General features: G+C 37.4%; 1 protein-coding gene across 1 annotated transcript in view; it reads left to right on the forward strand.

Moving 5' to 3' along the window:
* The first annotated feature begins 7,742 nt into the window (after window positions 1-7,742).
* Window positions 7,743-14,667, forward strand: part of Ppat-Dpck (Bifunctional Phosphopantetheine adenylyltransferase - Dephospho-CoA kinase) — a 75,745-nt gene continuing 68,820 nt past the window's right edge. The window contains exon 1 of the mRNA XM_090383064.1: window positions 7,743-7,802. The gene's annotated coding sequence lies outside the window, so the exon portion shown is untranslated. The remainder of the gene's footprint in view (window positions 7,803-14,667) is intronic.

Consider the following 14,667-nt stretch of genomic DNA (forward strand, 5'->3'; position numbering starts at 1 on the left):
ATAGTTGGGCCGAATGTGGAGCCCCGAGGCGCCTCTAGCGATATTCCTTGTAATCAGATGGAATGGGGTCTTGATTGTGATTTTGCTATTTGTGAAATAGCTGTTGAAGCATTTGTAGAGCTCAGAAGAATATTCGGTGACCCTAACCCGTCTCATGCCATTAGGCATGAGACGGGTTAGGGTCAAAAGGCCTAGGGTGTCATGTACTTAGAACCCGATCGTTCTTTTTTTGCATTGCAAATGCTCTGGATTGTGTCAATAGTGGAACACCTTGGTTTAGGAACTGAATCCCTTGTTTTCATAGATAGGTAATAGTCTGGCTAGCAACAAGCGCTCTAGTACCTTGACCAGAACGAGTTGGAGGGCAAGTGGTCGGTAGGAATTTGAGGTTCCAGTGGAAGAAGAGGAATGTTTAGGTATTAAGCATAGGTTTGCATGCTTCCAGCGGTCAGAAAACGTACCTTCGCGAAGGCAGTTATTAAACAGATCTTGAATTAAGTTGGGAGCAAGCGACCAAAGCCGTTGAATTGTTTCAACTTCGATCCGGTCTAGTCCAGGAGCCTTGCCACTTGATTTTTTGAATGGTATTGGAGACCTCCTGTTGTGAAAATTCTTCCTTCCTGCCCATACGAACATGTAGAAGGTTTTCTGCAATAATAAGGCATTGTTGGTAAGAATTGTTGTCTGGGTTATGTATGATGATTTGATCGAGTATCTTTCCCCTGGTGTCCAACCAGAAGGTAGTTTCCAGGGTGCCCTGTTCTGTTATGAAATTTGTTATATTCGGAGAGCCTAGCTTCTGTCTGGTGATCTTGTGGACTATGCCCCATGGATCTCTCCTTCCTTCACTTTGGAAAAGGTGCCTCCAGGTGTTGTGCTTCTGGTGGTAAATGGTATTGCAGTATCTTCGCCTGAGTGTTTTGTAGTTTTCAAATAGAGACCCTGTCTGCTGCTGCCGGCTTGCTCTATGCATCCTCTGATATTCCTTTCTTGCAGCTCTTAGATCAGTTCTCAAGTTAGACAATTCTTGTGTCTCCCCCAAGGCACACTTTTTGGATGGCGTTTACTCAGGTTCATAGCTGCGTGTGAGGCTTTAATAAGAAGTTGGATTATAAAATCTGCTTTCTGGGTTGCTGCCATGGTCAGCAAGCCTTCTAGTGATTGCTCTTGGAGGATTTGCCAGACAGTGTCGTCGAATAGCTCCCATCTTGCAGATCTGGTGGCATATCGAGCCATGGCGTTCCGACAGGGATGGCATGATTGGTGCATACTGAATACCTAATAGGTGATTAAACTGTGACCACTGGTCGTTAGATATTCATGAACGAACAAGCCAGATATATCTTGGAGGGTGTCATCATGGTGTGGTCTATGTTGGGCTTGCCATTTGTTGAGCTAAATGTAGGAAAGTGCCCTGGTTTATTTGCCAGGGACAGGTCGATAGCGCTATTCAAACTCAAACTATTATATTAGGACCACCCATAATTTCTTATATATACGGATTTATGTATTATGTCTGTAAATTGCGTGTGTTCTCTGGTCGATTTGCCTGTTTTGCTGTATGAAAAAATCCCAGTTTCTGGGTGGAAAAACCTTGCTATCTACGCCTGAGACCGACTAACTCAGCCATGGAGTGAAAAAAGCCCATTAAAGTTCCTCGCGTCATCGACGGGATTCGAACCCGGGCCTTTTCCACCCGGTGTGGGGAGGACGGTGACGATACCACTGTGCTACACGCGCAGACGATAGTGCTATTGCTGAATATCAAAAACAGAAAAATATCTGAAGGTTTTCTTGTCTGGGAAGAACTCCATTAAATATTGTAAGGCATTTCGAAGAACGCTACCTAACTTCTTAGCTTAGATGTGGTTTTCCGTCATCATCACAAGAAGTGATTTTAAGAATTTATTGGGTCCAATGCAGAGGCAAACTTCCAAACCTTCAGGTCTGACACCATGGGGCCCATAAGGTTAGTTGAGAGCACAATATACAATAATGACTGCACAATTACTCCCAGGTCTTTTTCATTTTCTACCACCTTAAGTGTAGTACCACACAGTTGGTACGTTTTTCTGGGGTTACTTCTACCCATATGCAGTACTTTGCATTTGTCAAGGTTAAACTTCAGTTGAGAATAATTGTTAAAGGGCACGGAATGTCTTTTTGGGAATCTAGTGGGGGGGGAGAAATTGTACTTTTGCTACTGGTGCAACAAAAGCCCAGTCAAATTCATCGAGTTATGTAGCGCGCATCTTGTGTGTTGTTCTTGTCGAAGGATTTTAGCTGCATTAGCGGCTTAGGTCGTATTGTGCCGTATATATTATGTCTGTAAACTGCATGTGTTCTATGGTCGATTTGCCTAGTTGCTAGATGAAAAACCCCCACTTTCCCGGAGGAAAACCAGGAAGCCCTCACCTGAGACTGACTAACTGAGGAAGAATTTTTATGCACTTGTGAAAGAAGTACATAAAAATTCCTCTCGTCGTTGACGGAATTCAAACTCGGGTCTTTTACACCCCGTGTGGGGAGAACAATGATTATATCAACTGTGCCATCCGTGAGGGTACTTCCTGTGTAACTGGTATTCTCTAAAGCTGTTGCTGTTTTTGTACGGTTTCAGACGTATCAGTGACTTAGACCGTATATATATTATATTATATCCGTAAATAAATTGTGTTGTGTTCTGTGGTCGATTTGCTTCTTCGCCTGACGAAAACCATTAACGCTCACCCGAGACCGACTCAGCCACATTGTGAGAAAGCCAAAAAAATCCCTCACATCATTGACAGGATTCGAAAACTAAGGTCTTCCTTTCTTTCTGATGTGCGGTGGATAGTGTTTATTCGCACTGTACAAAGAGCCATGTCTATTTTCTGGAGAGTCTCCGTGGGTAGCACAGTGGTCATAATCAGGGTCCTGAGCTGGATATCATCATTCTTCTCTTTATTGGTGATTCCCTTCTACTTCTGACTCTCTCTCTCTCTCTCTCTCTCTCTCTCTCTCTCTCAGGGTAACTTGGGAATTTTTTTGTTTTTTTTTCCTGGTGTAGCATAAGCCTCAGGCTTCCTTGCACCATATGGCTATTAATAATAATAATAATAATAATAATAATAATAACATCTGTTCTGCACTCATCCTTTTTCTGCTTAGGTTTATGTCACCATATGTGTGTTGTCGAGGAAAGAGTAAGGATGTCATTCAGACTTTGCTATTTGCAGAACTCAAGCTAATACAGCTAAAATTTATATTTTGGGCGTGTTTATCTAAAATACCGAGTATAAATGAAATTTATTGATGTCCTTTTCATTTATCCTCTTTTCAGCAATAACCATGTAGGTAATGAATGAATACTGTATATATTCAAATAGCAGTTTCGACTTAAAATCATCGAAATACTAGGCATAACTTGTATATATATATATATATATATATATATATATTTATTTATTTATGGAATACATTAGCATAAAATGATTAGACGTCCCAGATTATGCGGGACAGTCCCGGATTTAAACTTAAATCCAGGAATTAAAATTTCATTCCGCGAAAAAATATATTTAATTTCTATTTTGTTTTAATTTAATTTATATTGGTACTGTATTTCTGTGAAATACAGTACCAATATATAAGTGTTTCAGTGAAATAAAACAAATATATGTCGAGAAAAAAAAAAATGTAAAATCGATGTCCCGCATTGGAAAACTAAGGATCTGGTCATTTTACATTAGCACTAAATACTAAGATGGTGAAGAGTGAACTAACTTCAGGCACTGAAATCCTTAGCCGATACCCTAAGATCTTGGGGTTGTATTAACAGATACCACAGCCATAGCTAGAGCGAGGCAAGTGGCGAACTTACCTCAGCCGCATCAAAACCAAGAGCGAAAAAATATTGAAAAATAATATCATTTTTATTTATTTATTACTTTAATTTTGAGATATCAAAAAGGAGTAAGCGTGACAGCAATTTTTAGTATTTCGTTATATACAGGGTGATTCACTACCAGTGCGACAAACTTGCAGGAGGTGTAGGTGGCACAAAGACGAATCGGAATCACGTAGCATTGCAGGGTCCGAAATGCCTTCGTCATGCGGTAGAGGACGTTGAACGGGAGGTCGCGTGAACAGCGATCCCGCTGGGTCAGCATTTGCGAACCGGTTCCCGAGGCAGTAGGATGGACGAGTATTCAAACGTTGAACTGGCCGACATGCACCTCGAGTATGGAGCTGCGGACTGTAACGGGCGCGCCGCTTTACGCTTGTACCAGGAACGTTTCCCGCACAGGCGTGCTCCTCATCATACGATTTTCGCACTTGTGCACAGAAGATTACGTGAGACTGGTTGTTTCACGAGAAGTACCATGAATCGAGAGCGAACGACGAGGACGCCAGACAATGAGGAGAATGTCCTACGTCTTGCAGAAGGCAATCCGAGTACGAGTACTCGAGCGATAGGCCAACGATTGGGTATTTTCCAATCCACTGTATGGAAGATACTGTCAACAAACCAAATGAGTTCATACCATCTGCAATGCTTCCAATCATTTGATACTGCGGATTATCCACTCCGGAGGACTTTTGCTACTTGGTTTCTTCAACAGAAACGGTTCGCAAATGCTGAATTCCAGCGGGATCGCTGTTCACGCGACCTCCCCCCGTTCAACGTCCTCTACCGCATGACGAAGGCATTTCGGACCCTGCAATGCTATATGATTCCGATTCGTCTTTGTGTCCCCTACACCTCCTGCAAGTTTGTCGCACTGGTAGTGAATCACCCTGTATATACTCATTGCCAGTGCTTATTTTGTAAAAAAATAGGTACCGGTACTCATTCTTTTCTATCAGGAAAAATTGAAAATTAAAAGGATATGAAAAGTACTCTAAAATTTTTTTTCTGATATTGTTACTTTAGTAGTAATATTTTTAGAATAAGAACAACAAATTAAGTATAATAACACAGTTTATTAAGCATAAATTTATTATTCAAGTATATAAAAAAATAAGTAAAATGTGAGTAAAATAAGTAAAAAATAATAACATAAGTAAAAATAATTTCATAATAAAGTTTTTGTAGAATATTCCAAATTTTTATTAAGTTCTCATCCGATACCCTATGCCAGAAGTCAGCAACCTTTTTTGAGTGAAGAGCCATTTTTGATCTAATTAAAAAAAAAAGAGAGAGAATCCGAAAAGCAGCACCTCAACTCAAGCTCCGAGGAGGAGGGGGGGGGGGAGGCGAGAGTTTTTTTAAGAAATGGAATAGAGTGGAAAGGTGGAAATTTTTTGAAATATTATTTATTTATACTGAAAAAACGTAACAAACATCCAATTAGGTACAAATTAATGTGACTTTTGTTGATGAACTTCTTGAGCGAGTCTCTCAACATCATGTGAATATGTCGTAATTAAACATGCTGAGCTTTAAACATGCTCGCATTGTTCAGACGGTTTCTTGATTTATTTTTAATATAGTTCATGTTCAAAAATATTTGCTCACCGAAATACGTCGAACCAAAAACTGAGAGAAGTCCAAACGCAAATATTTTAAAATTTATATAAGGGTCCGGTAAGCTACTCCACGAATCAAACACAATTTGGTCTACATTTTAAACTCCTCTATCGCCGTCCATTTGTGTAGAATTGCAAGGGCAGCCTTTTGCCTCTACAAATCCTCAATTTCAGTTTTAAGGCATTTTAGTCTTGCACTTCACATGTCTTTGATTTTTTAAGTATTCTAACTCCAGTTCAAATTGTGCTTCATGTGAGCTGTAAAGTTAAAGAAACGCAGTTACGTGTTAAAAGAGCTGCATGCGGCTCGCGAACAGCAGATTGCCGACCCCTGTCCTATGCCGACTTCTTTTCTTCCTCTTTGTGTGTCGGTTGCTGAATGACGTTTCCGAAGCAGCCATGAATCGACATATTTTGCTGGATCGAAGCGGGTCAGCGGCGGGCCTATAATTTTAAGAAACAGTAGTGAAGAAACTGTTTTTATTATCAACGAAGTGCTGGTTGGGCTGGCGATCAAATTCGTTTGTGAAAATCCTCGTTCACATTCACTCGATGAAATTGGTATCGTACTCAGAGCGTTCTTCAATTCTTCTGAAACCTTCTTATCAAATAGGTATCCCCGAAATCCACGAATTGCATCTCTTTCATTTAACACCTAATTGACAATTTTCTAACTTCGCTTTCACCAAATGCCAACAATTCATGTTTAGAATGATTAATACCTTCGTTGTCCTCGTTTTCTGTCTCTCATCATCAGTATTGTCACTAGTTCTTAAATTTGAATTTTTTTCTTTTCTTTTTTTTTTTTTTTTTTTTTGAAACTGTCCAAAATGTCGCTGTCATTCGGATATTCAAGTACTGTGACCATGCAAACAGAGATAGATAGAGAAAATTTATTGAAAAATGTGGATAACGCACTTCCGCGAAACAACAGATGATTATTTGTCGGGGTAAAAGAAAATCACTTTTCTAATTCTAGAACGGGGCGCTTACAGTTGATTCAAAGAAGTGTCCAACCTACGGCCCGCGAGGAAAGTGAACTAAAACAGCATTTTAAATTTTGTTAATTATCAAAAAAATTCTCATTAAATGTAAATGTAAATGTTCATTAAATGTAATTGTGTATTATACTTAATAAAAGTTCGAATATTTTCAATTTTACTTTTACGTGCAACAAGATATGGAAAATGTAACACAATTTTTTCTCTAATCACTCAGTGCAGTCCGCGAAAGAAATCTAACTTTGAATTTTTTTGAATATGGCCCCGGTACGGGAAAAGATTGGACCACTGCAGTAGAAGGTGGACCAGAGCCCATTGGGAATACACCTTGATCTGCTCACTCTTGACTAGCGCGACTCCTCCGTATGTGGGACAGGTGGTCGGATAGGTTTTACCAGGCACCACTAATTTGTAGAATGCGTTAGCTCTCTTAATTCGCGCAGCAGCACTAATTGCCTAAATTGCCTGGAGGCCAGAAATGCGATCAGTGCGTACCGAGTTAATTCTCTCCTAATCCGTTCGCTATATGAAAATTTTCTTCGCTCAACGGAAAGTATTTTAAATGTAACTTCCAAGGGGAAGTCAAAATAATTCGCTATAAAAGGACTTCGTTAAACAGAGGTCCGATTGAGTAATTTAGAATTATAAAAATGGTTATACAGTTTTATATAGAAATATCTTAACAATGGACAGTAAAAAATGCAAATTTAGTTAAATAATTTTAAGCTTAGTTCAATAGTAGGTAAACATGAGAAAAAAATTTACGGAATATTACAAATTTCGAAGTGCACTGCATCCAAATGTCACAGGTCACTGTTAATAAAGGTGCCGGTACACCGTACCATTGCGTACCGTCCCAAAAAAAGCACTGCTCATTGCTAGTTGATAATATTTATCAACGCGTTATGAAACTCAAAATTTTTATTTTTCCTACTCTGGAACATCAAATTATGGCTCTGAAAGTTTTTTTTTCAGAATTTTTTTTTTTTTAATTTTTTTGTCTGTGTCTGTCAGTGTCGCCGCAACAAAAATAATGAGGCCTTTGAATTCCTCTTTCCACTATGTAGATTAGCCATAACAACAATTCTCTGTTTTTTAGCTGTTGTAAATTTTGGTGTTACAAGATTTTGATCATTCAAATACGTGCTGTATTTCTTTCGTGTTTAACGTTTATATTATGCTGGAATATACCGATAGGTGGCATTTGATGCTCTGAAAACATGTGAGTGTTTCCGCATTTTGAACTATGAGGAAATTTTATTTCTGAATGCTGTGATTGTATACTACCAATAGGTAAGATTTATTTAGAGAGGAATAAGATGGCTGAATTTCTTAACAGTTCTGAGGTAGTTCTTTCCTTCTTATAGAGTAGCACTTACTTTTTTTTTTTTTTTTTTTTTTAAAGGTGGTATTGCTCTAGAAATGGGTTGCAGAAACAAAGTTAATCATTCCGGCCGACGTAAACTCCAGTATTATTTATTTATTTTACATATATATATATATTTATATACACTTCTCTCTTTTTTTGGGGGGGGGGGGGTTGGAGTGATATAGGTGTGCTTTAGATTTTTCAAACAGAAAATTGAATTAAAAAATGTAGTCAACCTTTCCAGCTGACTCAAGTTTTTCGTTTCAAGTAATATATCGCATAGAAATTACTGAAGATTGGTTCCTGATTCTCTCAGAAACGAAGTGAATTAGGTTTAGCAGAAAATGTCACCAATTTCCTTACAGATTTTCCTGATTAGTAGCTCAGCGAGGGAATGGGGCGCATTTTCACTCCCATAAAAACTCAGTATTTTACGAGATATTTATATTTATAAATATTTATTCAATATTTATATTTTAGTATTATCGTTTCAGATTTTACAAACAGCCCGACTATTAGTTTTATAACTATCCACTTTAATACTCCTAGGGGATCACATCTGGTGAATATGGGCTTGGCACACTGAAGGTCCTGAGCTGTTATGTTGTTATTTAGTTTTTAGGAGCATTAGCAACTAAGGCCATATTGCCCCGTGAATATGCGATGATCATTCCTGACCTTTCCGCATCCTCCGTATTTGGTGGTGACGGGCTCGAACCCCAGTATAATCAAGAAGCGTGTGCTACCACTGCTGCTCCTTCCCACCTGGCTGCGGAGGCGTCTGGTTCTGAGTTGGATATCATCATTCTTCTCTTTCTTGGTGATTTCCTTCTACTCTTCTCTCTCTCTAGGTAATTCAGAATTTTTTTTTTCTTTTTTTTTTTGCCTAGTGCAGCATAAGCCTCAGGCTTTCTTGCACCATATGGTTAATAGTAATAATAAAATACTTTCAAAAAATAAAAGGAAATTAGACCTTAGTTTTCTAAGTTAAAACAGAAATCGATTTTTTTGTATGTGCAATGAAACAAATTAATATAGTAGATATACAGACAACCCCCTTATAACACGGTTTCGCTCTAACACAATTGATAAATTGCGGCAATCCTCGCACAACACGGTGCTTATATAACATGGTTTCACTCTAACACTATTAAAGAATTTTCGTAAACCTCGCATAACAGGTATTTTTGAGCTTTTATGCAGGAGAAACCCTGCTATATTACATTGAATGTAATTTTTCAACGTTTTCACTCTTTTTGAATCCCCGCTGTTGACTTGCCGGTCAAAGAAAATATTATTGAGAAATCCATATATTTTATTTTGTTGGGAAATTCCCGTGTTATGTTCTGTGCTATTGAACTTTCGCTTGTTGAACTTGTGGAAAAATCTAGATTTCAAAGTTTTATTACTATTGGATAGCATACCAGGCCATCCAAAAGGTTTAAGTCATCCAAATGTTGAAGATATGTGCCTACCACCACAGTTGTACTGGGTTAATGCAACTTCTTTCATTCAGCCATTAGATCAAGGCATCATATCCACCTTTAAAACTCATTCCATCAGAAAATCATTACAATGGATTGTGGAAAAAATTGATTCCAAATCTGTTGAAGTAATGGAGGCATTGAAACATTTCTCAATTGTGGACTGTATCAGAATCATAGCTTTATTGCTGAAAGAAGTAAAACCGTCAATGTTAAATGTGTGGCCAGAGTCAGTTCATTCAGGAAATAGGATCAAACAGGCAGAAAACAGAATCAGTGCGATAGTAGAACTTGCTACGTCGGTAGGAGGGGAAGGTTTTGATGATATAACTACTGAAGCCTCGTGGGTGGTGCCGACCGGGCTAGCCGAGTGGGTAAAGTACCTGCCCGGCAACCCAAAGGTCGCTGGTTCGATTTCCGCCTCGGGCTTGGATCAAAGTACTGCAAAAACCTTGGGAGGTGCAATATGGCCACAGAAGCCGATGCGCCAACAACTACCAAATCAAAAAAAAAAAAAAAAAAATCGTGGGTGGTACAGTCCATAGAATCACCCTCCTCCCCACTCCAGCTGGAAAAGACCCGAGTTCGAATCTCATCGATGAAGGGGGATATTCTTGTGGGTCTTTTTCACGTGGCTGAGTTAGTCGGGCTTGGGCAAGAGGCACCTCCACAGCCAGATGGGAAGGAGCAGCAGCAGTGCGTAGCACACGCTTCTTGATTAGACCGGGATTCGAGCCCATTGCTGCCAAATATGGAGGATGCGGAAAGGTCAGGGAATGACCACCGCATATCCCGGAGCAATATGGCCTTAGTTGCTAATGCTCCTAAAAACCAAATAACAAACAGCTTGGGCAAGGGTAGCATAGTTTTTTTTTTTCCCAGAAACTCAGGTTTTTCATCCGGCAAAACAGAAAATCGACCTCAGGACACACGGAACTTATAGACAATATAGACATGGCCTTAGTCGCTGATGCTCCTAAAAAAATAAAAAAAGATATAATTACTGAAGATGCTCAAGAATTACTGGTAGAAAAAGAAGCTGGCGTAGTGGATTTGGTGCAAATGACATCGGAGGTCAAATCAATTCAGATTATGATATCGCAGATGAAAATTCTAAGCTTCAAAATTTTACACTAAAAAGCATAGAAGAAGACAAAGTTATTCGAGCAATTAGAATCTTATATTTTGAATGCAGATTCTGGAATGAAAGGAGCTCAAAGTTTAAACGGGAGCTTCAAAAATGCTTAGTTCCATATGATGAAATTCACAAAGATTTGTCAAGCAAAAGCAAACAAACCCAGATTACTGATTTTTTAAAGAGAGCAGAACATACACAAAATCTAGAATGGTAATTTTTTTTTAATTTTGTTAACGAAATAGTGTATTTTTGTTAGCTTTTGGAATGTAACCCCCCCCCCCCTTTTTGTACTTTTATTTAGTTCAGTATAACACAATTTCGCACAACACAACATTTTACAGGAACCTAATAACTGTGTTATACAAGTTACCTGTACAGGCTACACTTCCCAGTATGAATTTTTGATATTGTCTTCTGTTATTAACTGCATCTATTACCCCAGGGGGGGCCCACATCTGGTGTGTTTGGGCTTGGCAAACCCAGAGTCCTGAGCTGGATATCATCATTCTTCTCTTTCTTGCTTTCTTGGTGATTCCCTTCTACTTCTGACTCTCTCTCTCAGGGTAATGTGGGAATTTTTTTTTTTTTTTTTTTTGGCGGCTGGTGCAGCATAAACCTCAGACTACATTGCACCATATGGCTAATAATATGGAATGCAGTTATTACTCTGTTGTGCTACTTTTTTGTGCAAAAAAATAATAAAATAAGAAGCTGTGTTAATGTTGAAGAATTTAACCATCTTGTTTTTTAATAATTTTGCGTTCATGGTGTTTTTTAGTACAGTATTAATAATAATAGTGGAAAATGATGCTAGGAAGCAAGCTGGTGCTTTAGCCAAAAAAAAAAAAAAAAAAACTGTCCACCTCATTTCTCCATTCCATGTAATAATTTCAACAATTCTTCATTAACTTTATTCAGCCTATCCACTTCAACAACACCAGATGGTAGTTTATTTTAGCAATTAGTTACCCTCTGACTGAAAGAAAATTTTTGCATGTCTGTTCTGCTCTTATCCTTTTTCAGCTTAGGTTTATGTCACTATATGTGTGTTGTCCAAGAAAGAGTAAGGATGCTATTCAGACCCTGCAATTTACAGAACTGGAGTCTCGTGGTAAGAGTACCTTACCACGTGGTTTCAGTTCTTCAAGAATGTTATACATTCAAATTCAATTATAGCATCTTTAGGGGACTACAGTATGCTTGGTGTTATAACTGAGCAAAATTATAGGTACAGAAGGTAACTAACCATACTTGTACGGTGACCATGAATATGGTGCGAGTGACATCAGTATATCTGGAGTTGAATTGAAACTGAAGTGGTGCATGCTTATGCTGTATTTAACTACAGTCAAGAAACAATTAGCATATTAATTTCCTACTTAAAGCTTTCATCTTGTGTTAGGTATAGTTTACTGTACTTGTACTGTATTTTGTGTAACCAGTTTACAATTATTATCTTATTGAAATAAAACATACTGTGGAAGCAGCTACACAGTCAGTTGAAGAAACTATTGATTATTTATGACTAATTAGTATAAACAAAACATTTAAAGGTCCAAGCCTACTTTTTTTCCATAATGAATGGCCTAGCATAAATGGCTCGATGATAGCAATGAGTTATCTATGTTATTACAAACAGCAGTACATCATTTACTGAATAATCTCAGCTTTCTAAAATATACAATATCTGAAACATATTGTGCGTCAGATTACTATTTGGAATACAGAACCAATGGACGATGAATGGCTATTTTACACATTCTAAAATATATATTGGTCGGTTTACTGGAAAGTTTGGCAATACAGGAGTGATATGCAATTTTAAAATTACATTGTAACCAAAAAAAAATACCATAGTTTATATAGAATTTTTTTAACTGACTTAATTGTAACATTATAACAGCATTCTCATTATTTCCAGGATCACTTTAACCAAGTTTGACTGTATTCGTATGAATTATAGTTTAAATAAAAGGTTCTTTACCTATATTATTGCAAATACAGTAAATTTTCTGTGGTTATTTTTATAACCTATATTTTAGGTTATACCAGATATTTTGAATTTTAAATGTAGCTTATGTCAACACAATTTGGGGACCTCTGAAGTAGTTGCTTTTAAAATGTTCTGAAACCGTCTGTCAAGAGATAAAAACAGCAGTACTGCTGTGCCGAACCATTCATATTATAGTCTGTGAGTGAGGTAAAAAGTGGATAGTTTATAGTTCATTATACATTTATTCTAATTACAATGCTGTGCTTAATAATTTATCCAGAATTTTTCTTACCACAGAAGGTCCAAGTGTAAGGATGCTTCCATTATTATTAACTATCCCAAAAGTCATGGGGTACTTGAAGTTATAAACAAAATGTGTGTTCGTTATTTATTTGAAAAAATTAATAGCATGTTGGCCCACCTCAGATCATAGCAATTGTTTCAATGTATCATTAAAGACTTTTTACTGATTTCTGTTAGGAAGTTGGCAGCATTTTGTTCTTTTCCTTTAAAGCATTTGTGAGCTCTGTTAATTAAGAAAGCCATCTTGGCCCTGCCTCAATTTTATATTCCATTTCATTCGAAAAATGTTCATTTAGGTTAACATGAACCACTACAATGCTGACCATTGTAGTGGTTCATGTTATTCCATTTAATCCACACACACACACACACACACACACACACACACACACACACACACACACACACACACACACACACACACACCTTGCTTTCTGACTGGGTATGTTGTTTTGGAAGGTGTGAAGGCCACTTCCATAAAATCACCATGGTTCCATGCACTGCCACCATTGGATCTAGTGTATAATGTGAGAAACATTCCCATACAATGATCCCTCTTCCTCCATGTTTACAGTTGGGACAACACACTCTAGTAGTAAGTATTTTACAGGCACCTTCCATACCCAAACATATCCATTAGACTAGAAGAGCATGTAATATGACTTGTTGCTCCAGAGGACTAAGTTCCAGTATGCCTTGCACCTAAACTCATTTTTTGAATCAGTAGTGTTCATTTGTTTCTGTTATCAAAGGCTCGATAAGTTGTATATGTACGTATGAGGTGGAAAATATGACTGGCAGGTATTTAGTCATAGCAGAAAAAATAAAATAAGTGGCCAAAGATGGATTAATTATTATGCATTACTTTATTCACCATTAGCATTTATGAGAAAAAAAAGTTTCCAAGCTTGAATAAAGTTCTTATGCAGTTGGTACAAATGATTTTATTAACAGCAATATACTAAATGTGTAACTGTGTGCAATTTTTCATGAATAAATGGGAAGTAAATTAGTGTACATCTAATTCATGATGAAGTATGGTTATTCAAATTTAGGCACAAAGATAAAGTAACCTTGAAGTAGAAAAAATTCAAGTTGGATGAACATTTTTATGACAATGAAAATATTGCTAAATATGCAATATTTAGCAATATTTTCATTGTCATAAAAATTTTACAGGCACCTTCCATACCCAAACATATCCATTAGACTAGATGAGCATGTAATATGACTTGTTGCTCCAGAGGACTAAGAGGACTAATTTTTCAGCTTCCACCAGATTAACTTTTTAAAAAATTAATCTGGTGGAAGCTGAAAAATTTTGAATATTGTTTGTTAATACCTGGAAGTGCTCTTTCATGTTTGTTTACAAAAGAAATCTGAGAAGCAAGGTCCTCTAGATATGCCACTTATCTGATTTCTGCATGCTGCTGTACAGTATAAACCTTGATAAAATATTTCATTAGCCAAAATTTGAATTACTTTTGTGTATTTAGGTTATAATAAAATGCACTGAGTGGCTACTTATTAGGTATACCTACCCACCTACCTAATAGCAAGTAGATCCCCATTAGCCATCATAACAGCCTGGATTTGTCATGCTGTGTACTTGACAAAGTATTAAAACCATGCTACAGAGATGCTGATCCACATTGACTCAGTTTCTTTCCACAATTTTTGCAAATTGGTGGAAGCTGAAAAATATAAAAAAAAAATTAACAATAAAATAATTATGAAATCTTCCCCTTATTTACAAATTTTGAACATTAGAAAGATCCTGAATATTGTTTTTGAACAGCTGGAAGTGTGCTCATTCACATTTGTTTACAAAATAAATCTGGGAAACAAGGTTTTCCAGATGCGTCACTTAT

This window comes from Mastigoproctus giganteus, chromosome 10 (assembly GCF_048544385.1).
Source record: "Mastigoproctus giganteus isolate SK-2022 chromosome 10, ASM4854438v1, whole genome shotgun sequence".
NCBI classification, from domain to species: domain Eukaryota; kingdom Metazoa; phylum Arthropoda; class Arachnida; order Uropygi; family Thelyphonidae; genus Mastigoproctus; species Mastigoproctus giganteus.